General features: G+C 43.3%; 1 protein-coding gene across 2 annotated transcripts in view; it reads right to left on the bottom strand.

Moving 5' to 3' along the window:
* Positions 1-18,510, bottom strand: part of YWHAE (tyrosine 3-monooxygenase/tryptophan 5-monooxygenase activation protein epsilon) — an 82,321-nt gene that overhangs the window by 59,538 nt on the left and 4,273 nt on the right. The gene's annotated exons all lie outside the window — the stretch shown is intronic.

The following is an 18,510-nucleotide window of genomic DNA, read 5'->3' as shown; positions in this document are numbered from 1 at the left end:
GAACTTAAGACAAGCAACTCCAAAAATATTAGACCAATTCCCACTGCAACATTAGACCACATTAAACCACTAAAATCTTCTGGGCAGGGATGAGTGCCTCTTTGTACAGTGTCATGATCCTCACTGGTGCCCGAGCACTAGTACAATGTAAATATTAAAATTAATTAAAACATTCTCTTATGTTAAAGCTTCAAAATCAAACCCTCTAAAGTTAGGACATGCCAAAATTAAGTTTGTCCGCGCAACCATATTCTTCCTGTTTGTACGTATTAGGATCTATTTTTTATTACAGGATTACATAATTTTTTTCCACAGAATGCCTACCTCATTCAGTGCACGGGATGGACAGTGTCCACTGAACAGCTAGGTATTCAATATTTCTTTGTAGCCTTGTCACTCTATGACATGGTATGGCTACATGCTTTACTTACTGAACACCATTTAAACCCTACAAAATACAATACAGGAGTGTGAATGCTTTAAAAGTATGTGAAATTATCTTTACAACACCTCTTAGAAAAGAGGATATTATCCCAGTTTTACAGATGAGTATCCAAGAGAAGGCACTAATTTTGGCTGCCCAACTTGAAACATCTAGTGGCTAGTTATTTTTGAACAACTTTCAATTACTGCATTAAATGAGGTAGGGTTAGCAGTGGTTCTCAAACTTATTTGATTGGGACTGCCTTTTGTGTGTGTAGTAGTTTACGCCCCCAACTGTCAGTACGGAAACCAGCACCCAGCTCTGAAGGAGCACTGCACCAGCAGCAGCACAGGAGGGTGGCAATGTTAAAAGTGATATTGATCAATATCACGTTTTGCAGCAGACTTAGTGTCCTATTGCCATTTTTACTTTTGCACTACTACGGCCATCTCGGGGCTGACAGCTGGAGCTCCGCTACTTTCCAGTGCTGGATTGGGGGGGGAGGGGGGGGACACCGAAGCCCAGATAGCGATGCTCCAGCTGTCCTCTTTATCCCAACCTAACTGGCGTGCACATCCCTTCTGCATGAGCCCCAGACACCCAGAGCTCTTAAAAAAAAAAAAAAACAAAAAAAAAAACACAAAGTTCGTGCCTCCCTTGGGAGGCCCTCCCCATAGTTTGAGAACAGCTGATATACAGAGACCTCAGCCTGCTTAATACCATAGGGTATGCCTACACTATGAAATTAGGTCAAATTTATAGAAGTCGATTTTTAGGAAGCAATGTCATACAGTTGATTGTATGTGTCCCCACTAAGCGCATTAAGTCGCATTAACTTGGCGGAGTGTGTCCACAGTACCGAGGCTAGCATCAACTTTCAGAGTGTTGCACTGCAGGTAGCTATCCCACAGTTCCCGCAGTCTCCGCCACCCATTGGAATTCTGGGTTGAGCTCCCACTGCCTGATGTGGCAAAAACATTATCGGGGGTGGTATTGGGTACATGTCCTCAGTCGCCCCTCCGTCCGTGAGAGCAACGGCAGACAATCATTTTGTGCCTTTTTTCCGCGCAGATGCCATACCATGGCAAGCGTGCAGCCCACTCAGCTCAGCCACCGCTGTTGTGTCCTGGGTGCTGCTGGCAGCAGACAGTACAATAGGGCTGCAAACCATCGTCACGCTTCCGCTGCCACTCTGCTCTCCTGCAGACGCCATACCACGGCAAGCATGGAGCCTGCTCAGATCACCGTGGCGGTTATGAGCACTGTAAACACCTCGCGTATTATCCTTCAGTATATGTAGCACCAGAACCTGCAAAAGCAGGCAAGTAGGCAACGGCAGCGTGGTGACAGGAGTGATGAGGACATGGACACAAACTTCTCTCAAAGCACGGGCCCTGGCAATTTGGATATCATGGTGGTAATGGGGCAGGTTCATGCCGTAGAACGCCGATTCTGGGCCCGGGAAATAAGCACAGACTGGTGGGACCGCATAGCGTGCAGGTCTGGGATGATTCCCAGTGGCTGCGAAACTTTCGCACGCGTAAGGGCACTTTCATGGAACTTTGTGACTTGCTTTCTCCCTCCCTGAAGCGCAAGAATACCAAGATGAGAGCAGCCATCACAGTTCACAAACGAGTGGCGATAGCCCTCTGGAAGCTTGCAACACCAGACAGCTACCGGTCAGTCAGGAATCAATTTGAAGTGGGCAAATCTACTGTGGGGGTGCTGTGATCCAAATAGCCAATGCAATCACTGAGCTGCTGCTATCAAGGGTAGTGACTCTGGGAAATGTGCAGGTCACAGTGGATGGCTTTGCTGCAATGGGATTCCCTAACTGTGGTAGGGCGATAGATGGAACGCATATCCCTATCTTGGGACCGGACCACGAAAGGGGTACTTTTTAATGGTGCTGCAAGCTGGTGGATCACAAGTGACGTTTCACCAACATCAACGTGGGATGGCCGGGAAAGGTACATGACACTGGCATCTTTAGGAACTCTGGTCTGTGTGAATGGCTGCAGCAAGGGACTTACTTTCCAGACCAGAAAATAACCGTTGGGGATGTTGACATGCCTATAGTTATCCTTGGGGACCCAGCCTACCCCTTAATGCCATGGCTCATGAAGCCGTACACAGGCACCCTGGACAGTAGTCAGGAGCTGTTCAACTATAGGCTGAGCAAGTGCAGAATGGTGGTAGAATGTGCATTTGGACGTTTAAAAGTGCACTGGCGCAGTTTACTGACTTGGTTAGACCTCAGCAAAACCAATATTCCCATCGTTATTACTGTTTGCTGTGTGCTCCACAATATCTGAGAGAGTAAGGGGGAGAAGTTTATGGCGGGGTTAGAGGTTGAGGCAAATCGCCTGGCCGCTGATTACACGCAGCCAGACACCAGCGCGGTTAGAAGAGCACAGCAGGGCGCGCTGTGCATCAGAGTAGCTTTGAAAACCAGTTTCATGACTGGCCAGGCTACCATGTGAAAGTTCTGTTTGTTTCTCCTTGACGAAAACCCACCCCCTTGGTTCACTCTACTTCCCTGTAAGCCAACCGCCCTCTCTTCCCCCTTTGATCTCAGCTTGCAGAGGCAATAAAGTCATTGTTGTTTCAAACTCATGGATTCTTTATTAATTCGTCACACAAATGGGGGGATAACTCCCAAGGTAGCACCGGGTAGGATGGCAGAGGAGGGAAGGAAGGAAGGACAAGACCACACTGCACTTCAAAACTTATTGAATGCCAGCTTTCTGTTGCTTGGCCAGGACTCTGGGGTGGAGTGGTTGGGTGGCCAGAGATTCCCCCTACCACGTTCTTGGGCATCTGAGTGAAGAGGCTATGGAACTTGGGGAGGAGGGCAGTTGGTTACACAGGGGCTGCAGCGGCGGTCTGTGCTCCTGCTGCCTTTCCTGCACCTCAACAATACGCTGAAGCATATCAGTTTGATCCTCCAGTAGCCTCAGCATTGCCTCCTCTCATTACGCTGCTGCCACCGCTCCTCTTGCTCCCGCCACCTCTTCTCTTGATCCTGCCACCTCTCATCTCGTGCATCCCGCCTGTCCTCACGTTCATTTTGTGCTTTCCTGGACTCTGACACTGTTTGCCTCCACGCATTCTGCTGGGCTCTTTCAGTGCGGGAGGACTGCATGAGCTCAGAGAACATTTCATCGCTAGTGTGTTTTTTTTTGCCTTTTCATCTGCACTAGCCTCGGGGACGGAGATGTTAATGTTGGCATTGAAACATTTTCAGCTGTGGGAGGAAAAAAGGGAGAGTTGGGTTAACCATTTAAAATGGGTTGGCCATTTAAAAGGAAGGGCTAAGGTTTTTAGGTTAACATGCAGCACAAACCCAACTCATTCCCAATTCTCTGGGCTGATTGCTTCACCCCTCCCCCTACCGCATGGCTAACAACAGGGATGATCTTTTCAGCCATAGGCACACAGCCCAGCAGGAACAGCTGCCTCTGAATGTCCCCTTAATAATATTCCCCTATTTTCACCAGGTGACCGTGAATGATATCACTCTCCTGAGGATCACAGAGAGAGATAAAGAACGGATGTTGCTTGACTGCATTCCAGTAGCTTTACTGGCCGCGAACACATCCCAAGTCTTCAGGGCAAATTTATCATTAAACACGCTTGCTTTTAAACCATGTATTATATTTATAAAGGTACACTCACCAGAGGGGTCTTCTCCGCCTTCAAGGTCCAGGAGCCTGGGTTGGGAGGGTAATGTCTCCAGGGTGATAAACAGTTCCTGGCTGTCGGGGAGAACGGTTTCTCCGCTTGCCTGCTGTGCGCTGTCATCATCATCTTCCTCATCCCCAAAATCCTCATCCCTGTTGCATGATACTCCCTTGCAGGAGTCCACGTACAGGGGTGGGGTAGTTGTAGAGGCACACCCTAGAATTGCATGCAGCTCATGATAGAAGCAGCATGTCTGGGGGTCTGACCCAGAGCGGTCGTTTGCATCTTTGGTAGGCTTGCCTGAGCTCCTTAAGTTTCATGTGGCATTGCTGCGGGTCCCTGTTTTTTTCATGCCCTTGGAGATTTTTTTCAAATATTTTGGCATTTCGTCTTTTGGAACAGAGTTTTGATAGCACGGATTCATCTTCCCATACAGCAATCAGATCCCGTACCTCCCGTTCGGTCCATGCTGGAGCTCTTTTGCGATTCTGGGACTCCATAGTCACTTCTGCCGATGAGCTCTGCATGGTCACCTGTGCTGATCAGCTTGCCACTCTGGGCAAACAGGAAATAAAATTCAAAAGTTCACGGGGCTTTTCCTGTCTACCTGGCCAGTGCATCTGAGTTGAGAGTGCTGTCCAGAACCGTCACAATGGAGCACTCTGGGATAGCTCCCGGAGGCCAATACCATTGAATTCTGTCCACACTACCCCCAAATTCAACCCGGCGATGTCGATTTCAGCGCTAATCCCCTAGTTGGGGAGGAGTACAGAATTCGATTTTAAGACCCCTTTAAGTCGACAAAAAAGGCTTCGTTGTGTGGATGGGTGCAGGGTTAAATCGATCTAACGCTGCTAAATTTGACCTAAACTCGTAGTGTAGACCAGGGCATAGTAAACATAGCATTAAAATCCTTTAAACCTTTTATTTAAAAAAAAAAATAGTTAAAGCATTTAAAAATGTAGCATTAAATAAGCCTCTCATTTTAAAAATATCCCTTGTTCTCTCCCCTTTTAGCTGGAGAGAGATTTTAGAAGGAAAACCCCCGTTTTACAGTCTTAGGCTATGTCTACACAGCACACCTTACAACAGTAAGGTGAGTTGTGTGGCTGCTCTTTATCACCGACGACAAAATAAAACCACCCCAACAAGGGGCAGTAGCTTTGTCAATGGGAGCGTGGCTCCGGACAACAAAGTACTGTCCACACCAATGCTTTTCATCGCTAAAGCTTTGGTCATTCAGATGGGTCTTTTCTCCCCACACCCCTAAGCAACAAAAGTGCCACTATAGACATAGCCTTAGATAGCAACAAAGATGGTAATAACTGTCCTTTTGTGGAAAAGAGAAGAAGCTGGAGATGTTAGCTGAGATGAGCTGGAGTTGCTATTTTTAAAGTCCAATCCCATTTCATCTCAGGTGGTGTTTGGGATTCAGCTGGAGCTGGTAGGGGGTAGCAAAGTCATCTGGATTCCTCTCTGGTCCAGTCTGGTCTGACATCACTTAGGATTGGGACAAAAAAAGTCCAGGGTCCTAGGAGATGGTGGAGGTGGCAGCCATGATGAAGCTCACTTCAGTAGTCTTCATCTGTTCCTCACCATTCTGCCTTCCCCCCCCTCCCCCCAAAGTCTCTCTTTAAGAACCCAACAAAGGAGTGATGGATAGAACAGCCCATCCCCTCGTTATTTTGCCCATCAGTTAGGTCTAATATCCGACACCAATTTTGGTTAATTAATTTTTGTTCCACATATTCTGTTTTTACCAAACATGATTTCAACATAATCCTTGAATTTTATCAACATGGCCTTTTTCTGTTAACTAATTTAGTCTGTCTGGTTTTCTTGTACCAGTTTATAACATGCATTATTGAAAGCAACGAGGCATTTTCCATCAATATTTATTACAGGTTATTGTAACAACTTAGGAACTTGCACATACTTTTTACAATTAAGCTTACAATTAGGGTAAATTTGTAGGCTCAATTATCACAACAGGTTCCACAAACAGCCTCATTCACTACATGACCCTGATTCGTTCCCCGAGCACCATCCATCCTGTGCACTTAATGAGAAAGGATTCTGTGGAAAAACAGAATGTAATCATAAATTAACTACTGCACAACAACACTTATGCACAAGAGGGCCAAATTAAGGTTGCACAGAAATCTAATTCTGACATTTTCTAGCTTTTGATTGCCTGACTTTGCAATCAAAGATCTTTTAAATCCGGGGGGTGGGGGAGGAGGAATATAATTTCCTACTTTTAAAAAAAGCAAAATACAAATTCCATCACATGGAACCACAGATTCCCATGCAAGTCTAGATCAAGGTTGGTACCTTTAGAGCCACAACCCAGACAGTTAACAGGATAACTGATAACAGGAACAGACTTATCTTGTATGTGGACTTCAGTCACTATGGTTATGTCTACACTGCAATTAGACACCTGTCGCTGGCCCGTACAGATTCGGGATCGCGGGGATTGGGCTAAGGGGGTTGTTTAATTGCTGTTTAGACCTCTAGGTTCAGGCTGAGCTCTGGGACCCTCCCACCTCGCAGAGTCCTAGAGCCCAGGCTCTAGCCCAAACCCAAACATCTACACCACAATTAAACAGCCCCTTAGCCTGAGCTAGGTGCCACAGGCCAGCCAGGGGTGTCTATCCGCATCATAAACATAAATCCTAATAGGAGGATAAGAGACTTTGCCACTGGGTTTCACAGCTATCTGCCAACAGCAGAGGACTATTGGGACTCAAGAGTCCTGGGTTCTAAATCTAGGTTCTGCAGGGAAGTGTATTCTAGTGGCTAGACTTCTGCTGTCTCCTGCTGATGCATCCCCATCTCCCTGATCCCCAGCCTGTCCAATCCTGTCTCCATACCCCTGCTCCCATTGCCACCACCACCAGCCTGCCCCAGTGTTACCCTCCCCACCTCACCTCTCTACAATCAAGCAAGTCAGACTATCTACTCATTCTCCATGCCAACCTGTCACCAGCTAGGGGAGCACAAACCATAGCAGCGTTGTCTCCTTGCGGTCAGTTACCAGAGCAGCCCCTCAAGCTGGAACATGCTCAGTTGCTCCGTAAGGATGATGAATGTTCAGTCCAGTCTGCATGCAGAAATTGTGTTGGTATGGCACATGCTCAGTGCAGACAGAATCCTTGGAAACTAATGCTGCCAGTCCCTAACAAACCTCTACTAAGGATGTGTGTACTGAGATTTTCAGAGGCTTACAATTTAGCCAAATTTGGGCAGACTGTCACCTGGATAGAAAAGGCATTTTCCTAATCAGTAAGGTGACCCCCCCCCCGGTCAAACTTCAAATCCCTACTTGAAAGCATGGAGGGACTCTTGCTTTTTAATTAATCCATTGTAAGAATTTAACATGGGGTCACAGAAAAATATATTGTTTTTCCTTTCTCAGAAATAGTTTAACCGTTTTGTTGAAACTTCATCTAGTGTGGAACATTTTGATCCAAAGAGATGAAATTCAGCAAAATTATAAGCAACTAAAAACAGGGTCTTCAAACAAACATTTGACTACTTTAACTAATGGCAGCATTACCAAACTATGATTATAATATGTAGTTTTTGTAGCTTGTATGAGAGAGAGGTTCTATAAATTAATTTTGCTTTTGATTAAAGAATGGCTTTAACTCTGACCGAACAGTTGATTTCTAAGCTTTTAAAAAAGGCATCTTAAAATATTTCTATATTCACTTCTAAGTAGAATCATCCAATATGATTTAGTATTTCTGACCACTATAGATACATAGCTATGCAAGGCATTCTGCCCTCCAAAACACTGGGTCTTGTGGACAGAGATCACTACTGGGGTTCAGCCCTGCATTCTACTCCCAGCTCTGCCATAAACTTGCTGTGTGATCTTGGGCAAAGTTTCGCTGTCACTGTTGTGTCAACAAGAGAAATGTTAAGTGAAACTGTTTTGCAACCTTAGTTAGTGCACATACCTGCAACTGTTGTGGGGCTCCTGCACTTTACATCACTTCAGCCAACTTGCAATAAGATTTGTCAGCTGTTCACTGATATGGTATTGTCACCCATTTGCTGCACTTTATCTATTATTACATATCAATACTGACAATCAAGCCTGCTATCCCCAGGCTAGCATGATCAGCATCAACTTGGTTCTGTCCTAGCAAACTTTCTTCAGAGTCTTAGGGGGCCAAAAGAAACTTACAAAGACACGTAGGAGAGATCTTTCCTCCAATTCGAAAGAATGGCATTCAATACACAACGCAGGTCCCTATCTGTTCTTGAGCGGGGGGGGGGGAGGGGAAGGGGATAGCTCAGTGGTTTGAGCATTGGCCTGCTAAACCCAGGGTTGTCAGTTCAATCCTTGAGGGGGCCACTTGGGGATCTGGGGCAAAATCAGTACTTGGTCCTGCTAGTGAAGGCAGGGGGCTGGACTCAATGACCTTTCAAGGTCCCTTCCTGTTCTAGGAGATGGGATATCTCCATTAATTATAATTATTATTATAATTATGACCTCACATTTGCCAGTTGTGAGAAATAAACTTACGGCCAGAGTTGATCCCACATGACAAATAACTGGCGTGCCACTAAAGGTTTTATTAGCCACTAATGGTGGCCTGTACTTTTCCAATGGGATCAACTATCGTGCTTTTTAGCACAATTAGGTAAAAAGTGAATATTGTCTTAACATTGAACCTGTCCTACAAATGGTCTCCCAACAGAGGTTAATAACCTTCTCCCCATCTGTCCAGTTAATAATCTGCACAGAAAGCCAAGAGGTGTCAAAGCATGTACCATTATAGGCATTATCCCCATTTCATTATTTCCAGGACCCAGGCATAAGAAGAAATTACATGTCATGCCAAAATAAGTTGGGACAAATTAAACAGAAAGAACTGGTTTTATCAATCCTGCTACAGGTTCTTTTACCTTCAAATCTGTTGCCTGGATGCAGCTCTGCCTGACACACACTGCTAAAGGGAGTTACGACATTTTGTTCTCTGATAGAAGAGACTGATTTTCAGAATGTGCTTGTGAATAACTGCTATAAAAAAACAACTTTACTCTGTTTTCAGTTTCCTCCAGAACCCATCCATCTTTGGCCTGAAGAGGCTTGAAAACCTTTGAAAGGGAGATCAAAAGCCTTTGCATGGGCCATGAAGAACAAATCCAAATTCCTAACCCAAACGGGTCTTCATAAAAGCCATGGCCAAAGCAAAGGAGCTGGATACAGTTTGGTCCTTCATATGATGCACCCACCATATGCCCTGACACCATCTCCTAACCTACTCCAAGAAGGATTCACTAACTTTCTTCCTCGTTCTCCCCCCAGAATGAGTATGGCCCAGGAAGCAGCCCTTATCCACAAAGAAGTTAAAAGGTTCATGAGCACTCAGTAATTGGGCACATTCAGAGTCTGGTATGCAGAGGAATAGGCCTTGTGCCCCATTATATGCAGTTGTTTTGATTCTGTTGAGGATAAATCAAACCTGGATTACCTGAATTACCAAAATTCTGGTAAGAGATCAAACCCTTCTTTGGAAACTTGTACAAAGGGTATAAAAGTCACCAGCCCCCAAACTTCCTTTAGTGCAGAGGTGGAGGGGAGAGGGACAAGAAAGACATGCATTTCTTTAGGCTCTCCAAAACCTTTAAAACTATTAATACTGCCTAGACAACCGGCCACCTAGTGGTAAGTTTCTGTGAATTTACAAATATAAATGTGTCTTACCAAGAGAAATACAAAGATTTAACGACCTAGCAACCCGACAAACAGATTAAGCAATTCTGGTCCGGGTGAAAAACCTGATCTTTATAGCTGATACAAACAGTCTGGGCTTAGAGAAAAACAGAGGATTTATTTCCTTCAGCGTGGCTAAAAGAACTGAGGAATGTACATGGGTGAACCCAAGTTGGCATAACCAGAATCCCTCATCCCCCGGGGCTCTAATCCTGCCAGATTTTCCTAAGAACTTCTAGCTAGGCAAGGGGGGCATGGAGGAGATGACTATATGTCCTGTTGAAGCTGTTCCACTTGGGTTAAATATCTGAAGAAACATTGGGCCAGAGAGAATTATTCTACTGCCTGGTGGTTAGGGAGGGTCAGAGACCCAGGATCTAGTCCCCCCTACTCCAAGTATTCTATACAAAGTGGAACAGCTTCAAAAGGAGAGAATGAGGGAGAGTCCCACATCAGAATATTCCACAGCTCAGCGGCTGGGAGAAATTACTTATTCCCTAACAGGTTACGGCAGACAAAATCTAGACTGCTCACCAAACTAATGAAAAAATTCCTTTAGACAGTCAATGAATTCTGCAAATTCAAAAAGGTACACATCTATTACATTAACAGCAAATGTGAATGGTTCAGCTGCAGCCCTACTAGAGTTGTGAAGGTTCAGAAAAAAAATTACACCTTCCCCACCCCCTGCCCCCAGTGGAAAAGTTGGAAATATTGGGGGGAAATTGCAAAGCAATTTATGAAATAGTCTCTCAGAATTAACAATGAAAAAATTAGGGTAATGTTTAAAATGTTATTGCTGTCCTTCAAAGTGCTTTCTATTAACAACTGAAGTATTTAATATTAATAAAATGTTTCTCGAGACACTCAAGTTTCTTCTGGGGTCCCCCCCCCCATTATTGTGTCAGATCAAGTCTTTTATTATATTATTTCTGAACCCAAAAGATGTAACTTTCATTTTAGTTTACAATATTGAGGATTTCTATTGTCAATATTTTGTATTTTTCCCCATTGTCAACAGCAAAAAAAATACACCTAAGTACCTCAGTGTGCAGCTGCAGCTCCAACCCTAATACTAGGCATATTTGTCATTATGAAATAAGTATAAATTTAGTTTTGATTCAAATCAATATACAAATCAGTATTTATGTGCTAAGTAAATTATACATAATTCATTTCTAATTCTTAAAGAAGAAAAAAATATTAGTTTTGATAAGTAACTACTGCAGACACACCTCTACCCCGATATAACGAGACCTGATATAACATGAATTCGGCTATAATGCGGTAAAGCAGCGCTCTGCCCGGGGAGGGGGACTGCGCACTCTGGTGGATCAAAGCAGGTTCGATATAACGCAGTTTCACCTGTAACACAGTAAGTTTTTTGGGCTCCCGAGGACAGTGAGGTAGAGGTGTATTTCTATTTTAAACAAAATTTCCATTTTTTTCCTGGAAAAAAGATAAAATAATGGGTTTTTCCATGCCTTCAAACTTTCCAGAAATTGTGCACCCTAGGCCCTACAATCAATTAGGTTTGTCATGACTGATAAACATTTAACAGGTAAGCATATCATACAAGCATATGCCACAATCTTCCAAAACACAACTTTTTGCAAACAGAGGCACTAGTTCCTGTGTTCTGACTACCTTCAATTCCCTCTCTGAAGTTTGCCAGCCTCCTCTTCCCGAAGAAACACCAAGGTTGGTTCAACATGGAAGCGTGGGTGCTACTTTAGAAGTGGCTCGATTCCAATGGTAATGAGAGTTGCATATGTAGTTTGCAATGCACTTTGGGAATTTGAATGATGAATGGCATATTAATGTAAAATTATTTAATGAGACTAATATATCTGCAAACAAGCATTTTTAATATAGGACTTTTTTTGATTCCTTACTTTTTTTTATTATGCATAAAGAGGCCTGAAAGGTTTACTTCAGCTTGTATTTCATTTTAGAAATTACAAAGCCTGATCTACTCTTATTTTGCAGGAGAACCTACTAGGTGTCTTGTATTATTAGATACAACTTTAAATGAAGTGCAGGGATATGAGGGGGGTGGAGATGGTCCTTTAACAAAGCATCTGTTCTCCAAAATGACAGTCACTAAAGTGAAAAAGGTATTAGAAGAGCAAACAAATAGTAACTACAAGTTCTGTCTCTTAACTGATCAATTTTCACTATCTGCGCTCTTCTGATATATTTCACTAGTCCTCCACTCATCATATAATCTACAAAGTTTCACAGGAACTAAATGTCAAATGTAAAAAAAAGCAGAAATTAACAACAAAAAAGTTAAGTTGAAGTGACAGTATTCCCTATATTAGATTGACCATCACGATCTGTTATAAAAAGAATTCTTGCATCTTTAAAATAAAAGGCCTCCATGGTTTGCAGCAGCATTTTGAAATTTGGCAGGGTACTCCTGGGGTGAAGTGGTTCCTTTTTCTGACCTCATGAAAATCTGTTCTAATTTAGCAGAGTTAGTGTTTAAAATTGTCAATGCCCATCTCCATTTCAAACAGCACAGCTTGCTTATGGCTTCCTGACAAAAGCCTATTCACTATTCCATCACTATTATGCATGCATTATCCCAATTTCCCACTTAAGCAGTCCACACACAGGAGAATCTCTGGATGGGACAGACACCACCTCACCCTTTGACCTCTGGGAAGAGACACTGAAGGGAACCAGGATACCATGATTTCCAAATGGAGGGAGGAGAGTCAAACATACAGACCATAAGCCAGATTGGGCACACAGGACATATCGGGTCTGTGTACAATGTCAGCTTTCATATTAAAAAACCCATTTAGACCAATGGCTATAGAAGTTACCTTCCAAATATGAAACAAGCATAAACAATGCAGTGATATCTGCCTGAGTCTGCAGACGGCTTGAAACAATGACAAAAGGGCAACCTAATCTTTCCCCTACTAATCTTATTGGAATGTCAGCTCTAGAACCCAATGATGAAAATACAATGTCACCATTAAGTATTGACTTGCTGATCATTTTAGCAGATGGAAATAGGAGGTGGGAGGGAAGCCCATTGGTTGGAATTGGAAGCTGCTGCAGAGAGAACAGAAGACTCAAAGATAGGGAAGGCTGAGCAAAACAGATAAAGGAGGGTGGGTAAAGAAGAGAAACAAAGGCCCAAAATAGTGATGGCCAAAAGGGGAGCAGAATTTTCCTCACTGAACCATAGATATGAGAGCTGGAAATAATAAATATTTTGTGTAGTAAATGAAAAACTAAGATCTCTGCAAATCTCTGACAACGGGCATCCCTTGTGCAATGTGAGTAGACAATCCTGAATTTAAACTGTAGCCTATGGATAATAAACATTTAGCTCTCGCCTCTGCATGAGTTTAACACCCCTGATCTAGGCTCACTAATGGAGTTAATTCTGTGTCCTTAATCTTTAAAATTGGGCAGCACAGCATGGGGAGGAGGTGACCAGCCTTCTGTGGAGAAAGAAGTGGTTCAGGACTCTTTAGAAAAGTTGAACGAGCACAAGTCCACGGGGTCGGATGCGCTGCATCCGAGGGTGCTAAAGGAGCTGGCGGATGTGAGCCATTGGCCATTATCTTTGAAAACTCATGGCGATCCAGGGAGGTCCCAGATAACTGGAAAAAGACTAGCCCGTCTTTAAAAAAGGGAAGGACGATGATCTAGGGAACTACAGGCCAGTTAGCTTCACTATGTCCCTGGAAAAATCATGGAGCAGGCCCTCAAAGAATCAATTCTGAAGCACCTAGAGGAGAGGAAAGTGATCACGAACAGCCAGTATGAATTCACCAAGGGCAAGTCACGCCTGACTAACCTAATTGCCTTCTATGACGAGATAACTGGCTCTGCAGATGAGGGGAAAGCAGTGGATGTGTTATTCCTTGACTTTAGCAAAGCTTTTGATATGGTCTCCCACAGTATTCTTACCAACAAGTTAAAGTAGTATGGGCTAGATGAATGGACTATAAGGTGGACAGAAAGCTGGATAGATCATCGGGCTCAACTGGTAGTCATCAATGGCTCCATGTCTAGTTGGCAGCCGGTATCAAGCAGAGTGCCCCAGGGGTCGGTCCTGGGGCTGGTTTTGTTCAATATCGTCATTAATGATCTGGAGGATGGTGTGGACTGCACCCTCAGCAAGTTTGCAGATGCCACTAAACTGGGAGGAGTGGTAGATACACTGGAGGGTAGGGATAGCATACAGAGGGACCTAGACAAATTAGAGGATTGGGCCAAAAGAAATCTGATGAGGTTCAACAAGGACAAGTGCAGAGTCCTGCACTTAGGACGGAAGAATCCCATGCATTGCTACAGACTAGGGACCGAATGGCTAGGCAGCAGTTCTGCAGAAAAGGACCTAGGGGTTACAGTGGATGAAAAGCTAGATATGAGTCACAAGTGTGCCCTTGTTGCCAAGGTGGCGAACGGCATTTTGGTCTGTATAAGTAGGGGCATTGCCAACAGATCGAGGGACATGATCATTCCCCTCTATTCGACACAAGTGAGGACTCATCTGGAGTACTGTGTCCAGTTTTGGGCCCCACAAAAGAAGGATGTGGAAAAAATGGAAAGAGTCCAGAGGAGGGCAACAAAAATGATTAGGGGACTGGAGCACATGACTTATGAGGAGAGGCTGACGGAACTGGGATTGTTTAGTCCACAGAAGAGAAGAATGAGGGAGGATTTCATAGCTGCTTTCAACTACCTGAAAGGGGGTTCCAGAGGATGGATCTAGACTGTTCTCAGTGGTACCAGAGGACAAAACAAGGAGTAATGGTCTCAAGTTGCAGTGGGGGAGGTTTAGGTTGGATATTAGGAAACACTATTTCACTAGGAGGGTGGTGAAGCACTGGAATGGTTACCTAGGGAGGTGGTGGAATAATCTTCTTGAGAGGTTTTTAAGGTCAGGCTTGACAAAGCCCTGGCTGGGATGATTTAGTTGGGGATTGGTCCTGCTTTGAGCAGGGGGTTAGGCTAGATGACCTCCTGAAGTCCCTTCCAACCCTGATAATCTAGGATTCTATGAAAACAGAGCAAAGCCTTAACAGGCTCTACGTGTGGGAATAGAACCCAATGCAAATCTCAGTCACATACATAATAAACTTGATGAGGGACAGGATGAGTATTTTTTATGGCAATACTGTCTGTAAAATGGAACTATAATTCTGAATATGTAACCTGCTGTTTCAATGCACTGTGTCCTTTTCCAATGGCTGGGCCACATATCTTCTCTGATAGCTAACTTATTTAGTCCTTTAGCTGTGGTATAGGTCTGTGCTGTAGTGTTAAGTATTTACAGAACAACAAATCCTGCTGCTGGTGCATGATGGGAGTTGGAGCTGTTAAAGTTGCAAAAGCAAGTTCTGTTAGGTGCCATTTTTCTTTAAAGTAGAGGAAGTTGAATACAAAATTACATTAAGCACTCAAAACTTAGGAAATACTAGAATTAAGTTTGTCTATACAATCATAATTCTGCCCTGATGTGTGTATTGATAATACATTCTTTTAATGAGATGATCAAATATTGTTTCCATGGGATCCCTTCTTCACTCAGCCAACTGAATGGACAGCACTCAAGGAATTAATCAGTGCTGTGTAGCGACTGCAGCTGTTGTCTGTAAAGATCCCTTCTCACTTGTTCTAAATGTAGGGGATTGCAGGAAGAACAAGTTAGCAACAGCCACCTGGGTGAATTTGGTTCTATCCCTACTTCTGCCAGACTTCCTATGTGATAATGGACAAGACACCTCAACATAAAGTTTGCATATTCACTACTGCTTATGAAAGCAATGAAAACTCAATATGCCCAGCTCTGGCAGTAAGACTGAAGAAATGTCCACAGGGATATCAGGTAGGGGGCTGTCCTGCCTCCTAACCTCACCCCTCTGCTGATTCACTATATGGTCCTGGACAAGTTACTGTGCCTCTCCATCACAGTTTCCCCAGTCCACAAAATAGATATAAAATGTCCCCACATACATTTCAAGTGTTTTGTCATAATGAGTTAATGTCTGTATGGTGCTTTGTATATATGAAGTCCTATGAAGATGCTAACTATTCTGAAAAATAAGGTCCTAGGTGTCCCAACTTGGGAAATAATTAGCAAGGAATGCAAAATTAGTAAAGACTTCAAGTTATGGCCTTAAGTCTCCCTGTGTCTTAAGTCCAAGTCTGTTAAATGGGAATAAATACTCTGCTATCTCGCAAGGGAGTTGAGAAGAAATATTCACTAATGTTTGTGAGGCTCAGATTTGTAAGGACCACAGAATAGCCATGAATAAATAAATAATTGTATTTTCACTGTAGCATGCTGTGAATAAGGTACTGGGCTAACCACTGAACAAGGATTCAAGGAAATACTGAAGAGCTGCCTTATTCCCTGAGCACCATCCATCTTGTACAGAGAATGAGGCAACGATCCTGTGGAAAAAAAACCAGTATGTGATCACGTAATTAAACAATTTTATCATAATGCATATGCAGAAGGGGGCAGATTTAAGCTTGCACAGGCAAATGTAAAGCTGGCATTTCCTAAGATTAGAGTACTTTACTGTGCAAACTAAATATGTTTCCAGAGTAGACTAACTTTACATGCAAATAGATTTTTAAGGCCAGACTGGACCATTATTTTCATCTAGTCAGAGTTCCTGCATAACAAAGGCTGTACAATCTGGGTAAGCTACAGCATTTTTCTTAGAAAGACATTTTGATTTAAAGATTTCAAGTGATAGCAAATCAACCCTCCACACATTGTTCCTTCGGTTAATTCTCTTCACTGTTACAAGATTTGCACCTAATTTCTAGTCTGAATTAGTCTAGTTTCAAGCTGCTGGATCTTATTATTATACCTTTGTTTGCTAGATTAAAGAGCACGCTATCAGAAATCTTTTCCACATGTAGGTACTTACAGACCAAGGTTGAGTTACCTCTTAACCCAAAAAGGGCATTAGCCCATTTTACACAGAAAACACTGAAATTGCCATATCAGGGCTGAAGCCCGGGGCCCTGAACCCTGCCACCTTGGGCTGAAATTGAAACCTGAGCAACTTAGCTTTGCAGGATACCCTGTGGTGTGGGGTCTTAGGCACCAGCCCTGCTTGCTACCCCCCTAATGCCAGCTCTAGCTTTTTATATGCAGAAAAATGTTGTTGTGATACAGGTGGGCTGTGGAGTTTTTAACAACATGTCAGGGGGGCCCCAGAAAGAAAAAGGCTAAGAACCCCTGATCTAGCCATCTCGGAAAAGGGAATTAGGGAACAAGTAAAGTTGCCTAATTAGGGAAGAAGGAAAGTTATTTTTCTGACCTCCCTTAAATACGAATTAAGAACATAACATAAGAATGGCCATACTGGGTCAGACCAAAGGTCCGTCTAGCCCACTATCATGTCTTCCGACAGTGGCCAATACCAGGTGCCCCAGAGGGAATGGACAGAACAGGTAATCATCAGCATTGATCCACACATGCCACCTTGTCACCCATTCCCAGCTTTGGCAAACAGAGGCTAGGGACATCATCCCTGCCCATCCTGGCTAATAGTCATGAACTTACCTAGTTCTTTTTTTGAACTCTGTTATAGTCTTGGCCTTCACAACATCCTCTCGCAAAGAGTTCCTCAGCTTGACTGTGTTCTGCGAAGAACTTGTTAAACCTGCTGCCTATGAATTTCATTTGGTGACCCCCTAATTCATGTGTTACAAGGAGTAAATAACACTTCCTTATTGACTTTCTCCACACCAATCATGATTTTATAAACCACTATCATATCCCCCTTTAGTCATCTCTTTTCCAAGCTGAAAAGTCAGTCTTAATCTGTCTTCATATGGCAGCCGTTCCATACCTCTAATAATTTTTGTTGCCCTTTTCTGTATCTTTTCCAATTCCAATACATCTTCTTTGAGATGGGGCAGCCACATCTGCACTTAGTATTCAAGATGTGGTCGTACCATGGATTTATATAGAGGCAATATGAGATTTTCTGTCTTATCTATCCCTTTCTTAATTATTCCCAACATTCTGTTAGCTTTTTTGATTGATGCTGCACTTTGAGTAGATGTTTTCAGAGAACTCTCCACAATAACTCAAAGATCTCTTTCTTAAGTGGTAACAGCTAATTTAGACTCCATCATTTTATATGTATAGTTGGGATTATGTTTTCCAATGTGCATTACTTTGCATTTATCAACACTGATTTTCATCTGCCATTTTGTTGCCCAGTCACTTAGTTTTGTGAGATCCTTATGTAACTCTTCGCAGTCTGCTTGGGACATAACTATCTTGAGTAGCTTTGTATCATCTGCCAATTTTGCCCCCTCACTGTTTGCCCCTTTTTCCACATCATTTATGAATATGTTGAATAGGACTGGTCCCAGTGCAGACTCCTGGGAGACAGCACTATTTACTTCTCTCCATTCTGAAAACTGACCATTTATTCCTACCCTTTGTTTCCTATCTTTTAACCAGTTACCAATCCATGAGAGAACCTTCTCTCCTATCCCATGACAGCTTACTTTCTTAAGAGCCTTTGGTGAGGGACCTTGTCAAAGGCTTTCTGAAAATCTAAGTACACTATATCCACTGGATCCTCCTTGTCCACATTCCTGTTGACTCCCTCAAACAATTCTAGTAGATGGGGTGATTCTCCTTTACAAAAAAAATCAT

Source organism: Trachemys scripta, chromosome 18, assembly GCF_013100865.1.
Source record: "Trachemys scripta elegans isolate TJP31775 chromosome 18, CAS_Tse_1.0, whole genome shotgun sequence".
Classification (NCBI taxonomy): Eukaryota; Metazoa; Chordata; order Testudines; family Emydidae; genus Trachemys; species Trachemys scripta.
Note: the sequence above shows the minus strand (reverse complement) of the source record. Positions and strands in the feature narration are given on the sequence as shown.